This window comes from Pristiophorus japonicus, chromosome 6 (genome assembly GCF_044704955.1).
Source record: "Pristiophorus japonicus isolate sPriJap1 chromosome 6, sPriJap1.hap1, whole genome shotgun sequence".
Taxonomy (NCBI): domain Eukaryota; kingdom Metazoa; phylum Chordata; class Chondrichthyes; family Pristiophoridae; genus Pristiophorus; species Pristiophorus japonicus.
In genome coordinates this window covers 118,001,105-118,014,191 of record NC_091982.1, presented here as the reverse complement: position 1 = coordinate 118,014,191, position 13,087 = coordinate 118,001,105, and the positions used below count along the sequence as shown (strand labels likewise).

Here is a 13,087-nt window from a genome sequence, read left to right as displayed (position 1 = left end):
GCCTTGCGTTTACGGTTTATTAGCTCCTGAATCTCCTGGTCATTCTCATCGAACCAGTCTTGGTTTTTTCTGGTAGAGTAAACAAGAGTCTCTTCGCAGGTGCTAGTTATGGTGGACTTGAGGGCAGACCAGGCACTACGGACACTCTGTGGCTCCAGTTTATTGGAGGTCGTCAGGTTAGCTGTGAGGCGTTGACTGAATAGGGCTTTCTTTGAGTGCTTCAGCGTTGATTTTTCTGCGGCAACATTTCTGTTGTGGCCGCCGTTTTGAGGCTACATTGATGGAGATAACAGAGCAGATTAAGTGCTGGTCAGTCCAGCAGTCGTCAGCTCCCACCATGGTGCAGGTGATATGGAGAACTTGCAGGCCCTCGCTCGGACGGTGACGTACTCTAACAGATGCCAGTGCTTGGAGCAAGGGTGTTGCCATGAGGCCTTGTACTTGTCACTCTGACAAAACAAGGTGTTTGTTATGACAAGACCATGTTCTGAGCATTTTGTCAGGAGGAGGGTACCATTGGAGTTGATTTTCCCTACCCCTTCCCTGCCAATCACCCCTCTCCAAAGGTCTGTGTCCTTTCCAATTCTGGCATTAAAGTCGCCAAGGAGGATACCTGTCACCCGCTGGGACTCAGGACAGGGATTGTTCAAGGCTGGAGTAGAATTCCTCTTTGGCTTCGTCCATAGCGTCTAGGGTTGGGGCGTATGCACTGAGGACCATAGCATACTGGTTCTGGGTGAGCCGAAGGGTCATGAGATGTTCGTTTGTCCCGCTAGGGAAGTCTCTGAGATGCCAAACTAGCTCATTGTTGATGGCGAAGCCTACCCCATGGAGGCAGCATTCTTCTTCTGTTCTGCCTTTCCAGAAGAACGTGTATCCACCACCTTGTTCCTTGAGCTGGCCTCCCCTGCCCATCGAGTCTCGCTTAGGGCGGCGATGTCGATGTCGAAATGTCTGAGTTCCCGGGCGCTCACATCAAAGACAAAGTCTGTCACTGTTGGGGTTGTTCGTAAGGGCCCTGACATTCCAAGTCCTGAACTTCATTCTCGAGGGTGGAAGATGCCTGTGCATGAATTCTTTTATTATGGCCGTTGCGCACCAGATACCACATGGGCTTGACAGAGCTAGGTCTAGGTCCAATGGCAAGGGGACCCACTATAATTGGGAGACCAGCTCTGCTGCATGAGCCTAGCATACACATACACACACACATATTCCCTCCCTCAGGTCCTCTCTCCCTAGTTTTCAGGATCGCAGTGTGGGTGAGCACCTTGAGCTTAGAGCAGCTTGTGAATTTGTCCATATAGTACTGGCGCTGTACCCTGGGCTCCCCGGCTCCAGCTTCAGCTCGCTGCTCTCCATTCGCAGGCTCTGCTGCACTTTTCCCTCTCTCTCCAACCGCTCGCCCTTTGGCCTCGGGTCCTGACCTCACTGCTGGTCTCAACCTCCTGACGACCTGACCTCGCTGCTGGGCCCGACCTCCCGACCTCGCTACTGTGCTCGACCTCCCAACCTCGGTGCTGGGCTCAACCTTCCGACCTCTGACCCTGTTGCTGGGCTCGACCTCCCGACCTCGCTGCTGGGCCCGACCTCCTGAGCACAAGCACAAGCACCCCACCCACTCGGCCCTCCAACCACCATCTGCCCCACCTGTGGCAGAGACTGTAGATCCCATATTGGTCTCATTAGTCACATTAGAACTCATATTAGTGACCTCTCTCAGGCCAACATCCCCAGCATCGAGACATTGACCACACTCGATCAGCTCCGATGGATGGGGCACATCGTCCGCATGCCTGATACTAGACTCCCGAAACAAGCGCTCTACTCCGAGCTATGTCATGGCAAGCAAGTCCCAGGAGGGCAGAGGAAATGCTTCAAGGACACCCTCAAAGCCGCCTTGAAAAAATGTAACATCTCCACCGACTCTTGGAAATCCTTGGCCCAAGACCACTCAAAGGGGAGGAGGAGCATCTGAGAAGGCGCCGAACACTTCGAGTCTCTTCGCTGGGTGCACGCGGAAGCCAAGTACAAACAGCGGAAGGATTTTACGATAAACCAAACACCCCACCCACCCGTCCCTCCAACCATCACCTGCCCCACCTGTGACAGACTGTAGGTCCCACGTTGGTCTCATTAGTCACATTAGAACTCATATATTAGTGTGGAAGCAAGTCATCCTCGACTCCGGGGGACTGCCCAAGAAGAAGAAAAGAAGACAAAGAGACAGCAGCAGAGCGAGAGAGATTATGGTGTGAGTGAGTACAGCGATAGAGACACCAGGATCATTGCTTTCCCTGTTATATATAAATGACCTGGACTGGGGTACAGGAAGTACAATTTCTAAGTTTGTAGTTGATACAAAACTTGGCAGTGTAGTAAATAGTGAGCAGGATATTGACAAACTTCAGGAGCACATAGACAGATGGGTGAAATGGGAAGGCACATGGCAATTTAACGTGGATAAGTGTGAAGCGATGCACTTTGGAAGAAATAACGTGGAGTGGCAGTATAATCTAAATGGTATTAAAATGAGGTAGGGGGGCGGGGGCAAGAGCAGAAGGACCTGGGGGTGCATGTGCACAAGTATTTGAAGGTGCAGGGCAAGTTGATAAGCCGGTTAAGAAAGTGTATGGGATACTCTACATTGTAAATAAGGGCATTGATTACAGAAACAAGGCCATCATTACAAATCACTCATTAAGCCCCAGCTGGAGTATTGTGTACAATTCTGGGCACCACACTTTAGGAACGATGTCAAGGCCCTCTGGCAAGCGAATCAGTAACTGGAGGTCAGAGACTGAAAATAAAGAAGTAGAGGGAAAATGAGGAGAAATTTCTTCTCACAGAGGATTGTTAAGATCAGGAACGCGCTACCTGAAAGAGTGGTAGAATCAGATTCCATAAGAAATTTTAAAAGGCAATTTGACATGGATTTGAAGAGGACTAAATAGTAGGGTTATGGGGAGAAAGCTGCGATGTGGGATTTAATTGGAGAGCTCTTTCAAAGAGCCGGCACAGGCATGAAGGGCCGAATGACGACCTCCTGTGCTGTAAGATTCTATGATTGTAAAGCTGTGACTGAGCACAGTGAGTGATATAGTGAGATACACCACCAGCGGGCGACAGACAAAGGTGTGACTGAGCATAGTGAGTGACACACAGAGACACCCCCAGAGGGAAACAGAAAAGCTGTGACTACACGGTTCGTAACCCCGCCACAAGATTCATCACAACCATGCCTCGAATGATTGCAGAAATCAAAGGCATTTTGCTCGGGGCAAGAAGAAAGGATGCAAAATCGGTGAAAATAAAGAACAAGCACAATGTAAAATTCAAAGTGCGGTGCAGCAGGTACCTGTACACATTAGTCATCACAGACAAAGAAAAGGCTGAAAACCTCAAAACAGTCCCTGCCTCCAGGTCTGGCTGTGAAAGAGCTGAAGTAAGGAGTTGAAATCTAAAGACGTTGTTTGGATTGTATTGAAATTTAAGAAAAAGTACAGAGTGATATAGCGAGAGACACCACCAGCAGTCGACAGACAAAGGTGTGACTGAGCACAGTGAGTGATATAGCGAGAGACACCACCAGAGGGCGACAGACAAAGGTGTGACTGAGCACAGTGAGTGATCTAGCGAGAGACACCACCAGAGGGCGACAGACAAAGGTGTGACTGAGCACAGTGAGTGACATAGACAGGCACCACCAGAGCGCGACAGACAAACGTGTGACTGAGCACAGTGAGTGATATAGCGAGAGACACCACCAGAGGGCGACAGACAAAGGGTGTGACTGAGCACAGTGAGTGATATAGTGAGAGACACCACCAGAAGGAGACAGACTAAGGTGTGACTGAGCACAGTGAGACACCACCAGAGGGCGACTGACAAAGGTGTGACTGAGCACAGTGAGTGACACAGAGAGGCACCACCACAGGGAGACAGACAACGGTGTGACTGAGCACAGTGAGTGATATAGCGAGAGACACCACCAGAGGGCGACAGACAAAGGGTGTGACTGAGCACAGTGAGTAATATAGCGAGAGACACCACCAGAAGGAGACAGACAAAGGTGTGACTGAGCACAGTAAGTGACACAGTGAGACACCACCAGAGGGCGACAGACAAAGGTGTGACTGAGCACAGTGAGTGACACAGACAGGCACCACCAGAGGGAGACAGACAAATCTGTGACTGAGCACAGTGACTGATATAGTGAGAGACACCCCCAGAGGGAGACAGACAAAGGTGTGACTGAGCACAGTGAGTGACACAGTTCGACACCGCCAAAGGGAGACAGACAAAGGTGTGACTGAGCACAGTGAGTGATACAGAGAGACAGCTGATAGACACGAAATCCACATTAACACGGATTGAAATGGAACAACACTGAGTTGACTGTAGCACAGGTACATGTCGACACAAACTCTAGAATGCGCGGTATCACAAGGAGAATCTCGGTGAACAGGGAAAACAGCGAATGGAAAACCAGGAAAGGAGATTGGAAATTGAAAGATGAAGCAAAGGAGAGATAAACCCAGATGGTAACAGAAAGCATGCAGCAGCTGGAATAAAACAGGGCAATGAAATGTGAGAGCGGAACGGAGGTGAATGAAAAGCTGATCTGAGAAACGTAACTTTGCAGGTAAGTGAGACCAGCCTCGGGGCCTGTCTCAACACAATCAAAGGCTGGCAGGAAGCAGCAGATAGAACTGGTTCACAGTGCGAGGCCCCACCTGGCCCAGGAAGGTACATTGGGGATGCTGCTCTTGGAGAAGGTTGTCCCCAGGTTTCAGGTAGGCCCATCTCGGATTCTTCCACACTCAGGTTTGGGTTTTAAGAAAGAGAAACGAGGTAACGGGTAGGTGCCCTGCTTCTGACTGGCAGGAGGGGCTTCTGACTGGTAGGAGGGCTTCAGACTAGAAGGAGGGGCTTCAGACTGGGAGGAGGGGCTTCAGACTGGGAGGAGGGGCTTCAGACTGGGAGGAGGGGCTTCAGACTGGGAGGAGGGGCTTCAGACTGGAAGGCGGGGCTTATGACTGGGAGGAGGGGCTTATGACTGGAAGGCGGGGCTTATGACTGGTAGGAGGGGTTCTGACTGGTAGGAAGGACATTGGGCTGGGAGGAGGCTTTGGATCTGAGAGGCAGAGTTCAGACAGGGAGTAGGGATTTGGACTGGGAGGTTGTGCTACGGACTGGGAGGAGGGGTTCCAACCGACAAGTCTGGCAGATTAAGGGGAGGCAGACCAACTAGTCTCTCACTTATTCCTAGGATGTGTTACTGCAGTCAGGCTGGTGAGTGCCTGTATATTTGAACTTTAGACACTTTAGGCCCAATTATTACAGGGTGTGAATTGGGTAGCTGGAGTCAGGGCGAGTGATGTCATGGTTCCAAGTTCCCGTGGCTGTAGGCTCCACCTTGCGGTGCCAGGTGTCCACCTTGGATAGATCGGTTGGCTTTCAAGGAGTCACTCATCTTCTGCAGTCTGCTCTCCCACAGATGGGAAAATGCTGGAGTCCATTATTAAGGAAGCAGCAGCAGGAAATTGGAAAATCATAATTCAATCAAGCAGAATCAGCATGGGAAAAATTATGTTTGACAAATTTTCTGGTGTTCTTTGAGGATGCAACGAGTAGGGTGGATAAGGGGGAACCAGTGGATGTGGTGTATTTAGATTTCCAGAAGGCATTCGATAAGGTGCCACATAAAAGGTTACTGCACAAGATAAAAGTTCATGGGGTTGGGGGTAATATATTAGCATGGATAAGGATTGGCTAACTAACAGAAAACAGTCAGGATAAATGCGTTGTAAACAATAACTAATAGGGTGCCGCAGGGATCGGTGCTGGGGCCTCAACTATTTACAATCTATATTACTGACTTGGATGAAGGAACCGAGTGTAATGTAAGTAAGTTTGCTGATGGAACAAAGATGGGTGGGAAAGCAAATTGTAAGGAGGACACAAAAAATCTGCAAAGGGATATATTCAGGCTAAGTGAGTGGGCAAAAATTGGCAGATGGAGTACAATGTGGGAAAATGTGAGGTTATCCACTTTGGCAAAAATAATAGAAAAGCAAATTATAATTTAAATGGAGAAATATTGCAAAGTGCTGCAGTACAGAGGGACCTGGGGGTCCTTGTGCATCAAACACAAAAAGTTAGTATGCAGGTGCAGCAAGTAATCAGGAAGGCAAATGGAATGTTGGCCTTTATTGCAAGGGGGATAGAGTATAAAAGCAGGGAAGTCCTGCTACAACTGTACAGGGTATTGGTGAGGCCACACCTAGAGTACTGTGTACAGTTTTGGTCACCGTATTTAGTTAAGGATATACTTGCATTGGAGGCTGTTCAGATAAGGTTCACTTGATTGATTCCGGAGATGAGGGGGTTGAATTATGAGGATAGGTTGAGTAGGTTGGGCCTATGCACATTGGAGTTCAGAAGAATGAGAGGTGATCTTATTAAAACTTATAAGATAATGAGGGGGTCGACAAGGTGGATGCAGAGAGGATATTTCCACTCATAGGGGAAAGTAAAACTAGGGGACATAGTCTCAGAATAAGGGGCCGCCCATTTAAAACAGAGAAGAGAAGGAATTTCTTCTCTCTGATGGTTATAAATCTATGGAATTCTCTGCCCCAGAGAGCTGTGGAGGCTGGGTCATTGAATATATTTAAGGTGGAGATAGACTGATTTTTGAGTGATATATGGGTTATAGGGAGCAGGCAGGGAAGTGGAGCTGAGTCCATGATCAGATCAGCCATGAACTTATTGAATGGTGGAGCAGGCTCGAGGGGCAAATGGCCTACTCCTGCTCCTATTTCTTATGTCCTTATGTATATCAGTCTATTTGCAATCATCAGCAAAGTGATGGAAGGTGTCATCGACAGTTACTCACCAATAACCTTCTCACCAATGCTCAGTTTGGGTTCTGCCAGAACCACTTGGCTCCAGACCTCATTACAGCCTTGGTCCAAACATGGATAAAAGAGCTGAATTTCAGAGGTGAAGTGAGAGTGACTGCCCTTGATATCAAGGTAGCATTTGTCCGAGTGTGGCACCAAGGAGCCCCAGTAAAACTTAAGTCAATGGGAATCAGGGGGAAAACTCTCCACTGGCTGGAGTCATAACTAGTACAAAAGAAGATGGTTGTGGTTGTTGGATGTCAATCATCACAGCCCTGGACATTGCTGCAGGAGTTCCTCAGGGTAGTGTCCTAGGCCGAACCATCTTCAGCTGCTTCATCAATGAACTTCTGCCTATCATAAGATCAGAAGTGGGGATGTTCGCTGATGACTGCACAGTGTTCAGTGCCATTCGCAACTCCTCAGATAATGGAGCAGTCCATGCCCACATGCAGCAAGACCTGGACGACATTCAGGCTTGGGCAGATAAGTGGCAAGTTACATTCATGCCACAAAAGTGCCAGGCAAGACTATCTCCAACAAGCAAGAGTCTAATCAATGCCCCTTGATATTCAACGGCATTACCATCACCGAATCCCACACCATCAACATCCTGGGGGTCACCATTGACGAGAAACTTAACTGGACCAGCCACATAAATACTGTGGCAACAAGAGCAGATCAGAGGCTGGGTATTCTGCGGCAAGTGTCTCAGCTCCTGACTCCCCAAAGCCTGTCCACCATCTACAGGGCACAAGTCAGGAGTGTGATAGAAACATAGAAAATAGGTGCAGGAGCAGGCTATTCGGCCCTTCAAGCCTGCACCACCATTCAATATGATCATGGCTGATCATGCAACTTCAGTACCCCACTCCTGCTTTCTCGCCATACGCCTGGATCTCTTTAGCCATAAGGGCCATATCTAACTCCCTTTTAAATATATCCAACGAACTGGACTCAACAAAGTTCTGTGGTAGAGAATTCCATAGGTTCACAATTCTCTGGGTGAAAAAGTTTCTCCTCATCTCGGTCCTATATGGCTTTCCCCTTATCCTTAGACTGTGACCCCTGGTTCTGGACTTCCCCAACATCAGGAACATTCTTCCTGCATCTAACCTGTCCAATCCCGTCAGAATTTTATATGCTTCTTTGAGAATACTCGCCACTTGCCTGGATGAGTGCAGCTCCAACAACACTCAAGAAGCTCGACACCATCCAGGACATAGCAGCCCGCTTGATTGGCACCCCATCCACCACTTTAAACATTCACCAACAAATCATGGCTGCAGTGTGTACCATCTTCAAAATGCACTGCAACAACTCACCAAGGCTTCTTCGGCAGCACCTCCCAAATCCATGACCTCTCACCGAGAAGGACAAGGGCAGCAGGTGCCTGGGAACACCACCACCTCCACATTCCCCTACAAGTCACACACCATCTTGACTTGGAAGTATATCACCATTCCTTCATCGTCGCTGGGTGAAAATCCTGGAACTCCCTCTCTAACAGCACTGTGGGAGTACCTTCACCACACGGTCTGCAGCGGTTCAAGAAGGCGGCTGACCACCACCTTCTCAAGGGCAATTAGGGATGGGCAATAAATGCTGGCCTTGTCAGCACCGCCCACATCCCAGGAACATTTTTTTTAAATTCAATTTATTTATTCCCTTCAGCTCTTCTCACACTCGCAGTGTCTAATATATGTTTTTTATTTCTTTGATTTCGTAGAATCATAAACTAGTACAGTACAGTACAGAAGAAGGCCATCAGCCCATCGACTCTGCGTGGATCTTTTGAAAAGCAATCCAGTTAGCCCCACTCCCATACTCTTTCCCCATATCCCTGCAATTTTTTCTCCTTCCAGTATTTATCCAATTCCCTTTTGAGAGCTACTCTTGAATCTGTATCCACCGCCCTCTCAGGCAGTGCCTTCCAAATCCTAACCACACCTTGTGTAAAAAAGCTTTACCGCGTGTCACCTCTGGTTCTTTTGCCAATCAGCTTAAAGCAGCTCGCTGGTTATCGACCCCGCCCTTCCTAGTACCTCCTCTTTATCCTCTATCTCCTCAGTATTCAGCCACCCTCCTCATTTACCATAGCTTGGTAAAATCCTCTTCCTAAGTAATCACCAATGCAAAGTATTCATTTCAATACAGAATTTTCCTTTTGGTCAGCTGGGTACCTGATATACCAGAAACTAAGCACCAGGTTTAAGAGCCATTCGGACTGAGCACTTGTATAACTAGGAGCTGGTCAGTGAGGGCCAACATTGGTTTGTCAAGGGTAAGACAGGTCTGACTAATACAGCTACATTTTTTGAGAAGACTGCTAATGCGATAGAATCATAAAGCACGGAAGAAAGCCATTGGGCCCATTTTCTTTGTTCTGGCTCTTTGAAAGGGGTATCCAATTTATCCAAAGACTGTGAGGATAACCATATCAACAACAGGCCGGTCAGTTTAACCTCAGTAGTGCGGAAGCTTTTAGAAATGATAATCAAGGACAAAATTAACAGTCACTTGGACAAGTATACATTAATTAAGGAAAGCCAGCACGGATTTGTTAAAGGCACATCGTGTTCAACTAACTCCAGTGCATCACTTCACTCTTCACACTTCTCAGCATTAAATTTCACCTGACATGTGTCTGTCTATCCCCTCTCTGTTTACTACATGTCCCAGCTTTGTGTAATCTACAAACTTTGAAATTATGCCCTGTATACCCAAACCCAAGTCATGAATGTATATCAATAAGAGCAGTGATCCAAATACCGAAACCTGGGTAACACCACTATATACTTCCCTCCAGTCTGATAAACACCCATTCAGCACTACTTTCTGCTTTCTGTCCCTGAACAAGTTCCATATCCATGCTGCCACAGCCCTTATAATCCCATGGGATTCTATTTTCTTAACAAGTCTATTATGTCACCATCATCATAGGCAGTCCCTCAGAATCGAGGAAGACTTGCTTCCACTCTTAGCATGAATTCTTAGGTGGCTGTACAGTCCAATACAAGAACCACAGTCTCTGTCATAGGTGGGACAGATAGTCGTTGAGGGAAAGGGTGGGCAGGGAGTCTGGTTTGCCGCACGCTCCTTCCGCTGCCTGCGCTTGATTTCTGCATGCTCTCAGCGACGATACTCGAGGAGCTCAGCGCCCTCCCGAATGCACTTCCTCCACTTAGGGCAGTCTAAGGCCAGGGACTCCCAGGTGTCAGTGGGGATGTCGCACTTTATCAGAGAGGCTTTGAGGGTGTGGTACTTTTATTAAATGCCTTTTGAAAGTCCATATACACAACGACATCCGTACTACCCTCACCATCAAAAGACTCAATCAAATTAGTCAAACAATTTGTCTTTAACAATTCCGTGCTGGCTTTCATTTATTAACCCATACTTTTCCTGTGTCTTTTTCTATTCTTCCTTTTCAGATACTTATTCAATTCCCTTTTAAATAATGTTTGAGTCTCTGCCTCAATAGTCACTTGTACTAAAGCATCCGATGTTTTAATAGCCCTCTGTGTGAAAACATTTCTTCTAACTGTCCCCCTTTGCTTTTGTGGTGATAATGTTGAGTCCATTCACCCTTGTTACCAATTCACCAATCTTTCCTGGTTTATCTTCTCAAAACATTTCATAATTTTGAAGATTTCTATTTGATCCCCCCTTAATCTTCTCTGTTCCAGTGAAAAAACACCAAATTATTCAAAAGCCTATAACTATATTTATTCAAAATAATTATAATGTGCAATTCGACTGAATCTTCATTGTCCCAACACCCTCCCTATAATGGGGTGCCCAGAACTGCACACAGTGCTCCAACTGTAGCTCAGTGAGTAGCACTCTTGCCTCTGAGTTAGAAGGTTGTGGGCTCAAAGCCCACTCCAGGGACTTGAACACAGAACAAAATCTAGGCTGACACTCCCAGTGCAGTGTAGAGGGAGTGCTGCATTGTTGGAGGTGCTGTCTTTCAGATGAGATGTTAAACAGAGCTCTCTCAAGTGGACATAAAAGATCCCATGGCACCATTTTGAAGAAGAGTAGGGGAATTATCCCTGGTGTCCTGGCCAATATCTATCCCTCAATCAACATAATCTAGTCATTATCACATTGCTGTTTGTGAGAGCTTGCTCATGCACAAATTAGCTGCCGCGTTTCCCACAGTGACTACACTCCAAAAGTACTTCATTGGCTGTAAAGCACTTTGAGAAGTCCGGTGGTTTTGAAAGGCGCTATATAAATCCAAGTCTTTCTTTCTTTTCTTTAACTGCAGCCTAATCAATGTCTTGTTCTAATTCAACGTCACTTCCTTGGTTTTGTATTCGAATACCCTGAACCCCATTAGCCTATTTATGGCTTTTTCTACCTGCTCTCCCATATTTGAAGATTGTGTAGCCACAGCCCTAGAACCCTCTTAACCTCCGCTCTGTTAAAAATCTTACCATTTGGGATATTTCCCCTTCCTTTGGTCCTTTTCCCACAGTGAAATGTTTTACCCTTCTCTCCATTGAACTGCATGTGACCCCTATCTGTGAAAGCTGCTAATCAGGCCACACATGCCCTCTTTTGCTTGCTTGTAATATTCCTCACCCTTACCTAGGCCCCTCAATGGATATTGTCAACCAATTTTCACATCATTCCTTTTGTGCCTATGTCCAAATTATTTGTATCAATGAGAGGTACCAGACAGTACAGATTCCTGGGGCACACCCCTAGCCACATCCTGATTTGCCAACCCCCACCCCTGCTGAACTCTGCTCTCTATACCTATCTATTCCTCTATATATGTGCTTGCATTCCCTTTAATATATGTTGATCTTTTTACAAGATACCTTTTTTCAGTCACTGTACCCATTGTATGGTGCGATGGCGCATTGTGGACATTGAACTATAGGTCTGATCCGATCAACCTCCCTGCTGAGCTAGGATCTCTCCAGGCTCTGATATATTCTTCTCTGAGTCCCAGTGAGCTCTTTGTCAGCACCTTGTTGGTACAGTTCCTACACACTGGGGCCTCCCTCACCTGATCTTCTTCCTCTTCCCTCGTTGGCCAGTGTGGAGCTGTATTCTTCACCTCTGTTGTTGCACCAACAGATTCCTCCTTTGTCCTTGTGTGACTGTCATATTCTTTTTACCAACCCTTGTACGTGGTTTTCTTGGGCCTACTACAAGTTCTGGACAATAGGGATAATATGGATAGATTTCACTTGGACACACGTTTTTCAGGCTCAACCATATTGTGTTTTATAAGATTAACAACACTGCTCATAAACACTGCAAAACAGTACAACCCTGGCTTATCCAATAAGTCCTGCCATGCTAAGTTACCACGGCTTAATAAAAGAACCCACCCGTGAAATAAACTAACACAGGACCCCTGCCAGCCACGCCACCCTCCCTCCCCCACCAGCACTGAACCCCTTGGGTTTGGTTGGGACTTACACTCACCCCCTCACACAGCTAAGTGGTCTTGCGGATGTGTAGGTGCAGGCAATATGCTCACCTTGATTGCCTGTTGTCTTGCTTGCAGCTTCTTCCTGTACATCTCGCTCCTGGTTCCATACCGCTGATGCAATATCCAAGTTTCAGTTTGAGTCGAGGTCCGTTGGTAAGGGTTGAAGAGCAGTGCTTAGCTTCTCACGGTGTTTCGTCGAAATGAAGTGTGCTTCGAACTTGAGCTTGGACTTCAGCCTGCCAGAGCTTCCGCTTGAGCTTTTTCCTGAGCTGGAGATTGTTGCAAAACGGCTCCTTATATTCTCAAAACCCATCAACTTTCCTCCCGCCAATACTGACCGATGGATTGACTCAGGTGATCTGTCTGGACCCCCACCCTGCGCCCTCCCCCCACCGCCGGGGCCTGGAGTGGCTCGTAGCCTTTAAAATCTTTCAGAAAAATGCAATTTTGTTTTCTCACTCCCAGGCCTTGCATCTGGAAAGAAAATGGATGTTGATTACTGGATGTATGTCGGTTCCGGAGTTGATGGCCCCCATTAGCAGGTAATGGGTTTCAATCTCAAACTGATCTTGCTTAACTGGCTTATCTCCTGGAAAACAATGGCCTGGCCATTTCCTGTCTTGCACCAGTTTTGGTTCGGACTGAGTCGAGACTGTGCGTTAATAATGCGAAGGCATAGTGTCTCTGAGTTACCTCTCTGGGTATTGTTCCCAATAATCAC

The 13,087-nt window shown here is 47.3% G+C and overlaps 1 protein-coding gene and 1 pseudogene across 2 annotated transcripts in view; both read left to right on the top strand.

Moving 5' to 3' along the window:
- LOC139265229 (uncharacterized) overlaps positions 1 to 13,087 on the top strand; it is a 92,419-nt gene that overhangs the window by 46,250 nt on the left and 33,082 nt on the right. The gene's annotated exons all lie outside the window — the stretch shown is intronic.
- LOC139265228 (large ribosomal subunit protein eL38 pseudogene) lies at positions 3,239 to 3,449 on the top strand (annotated as a pseudogene).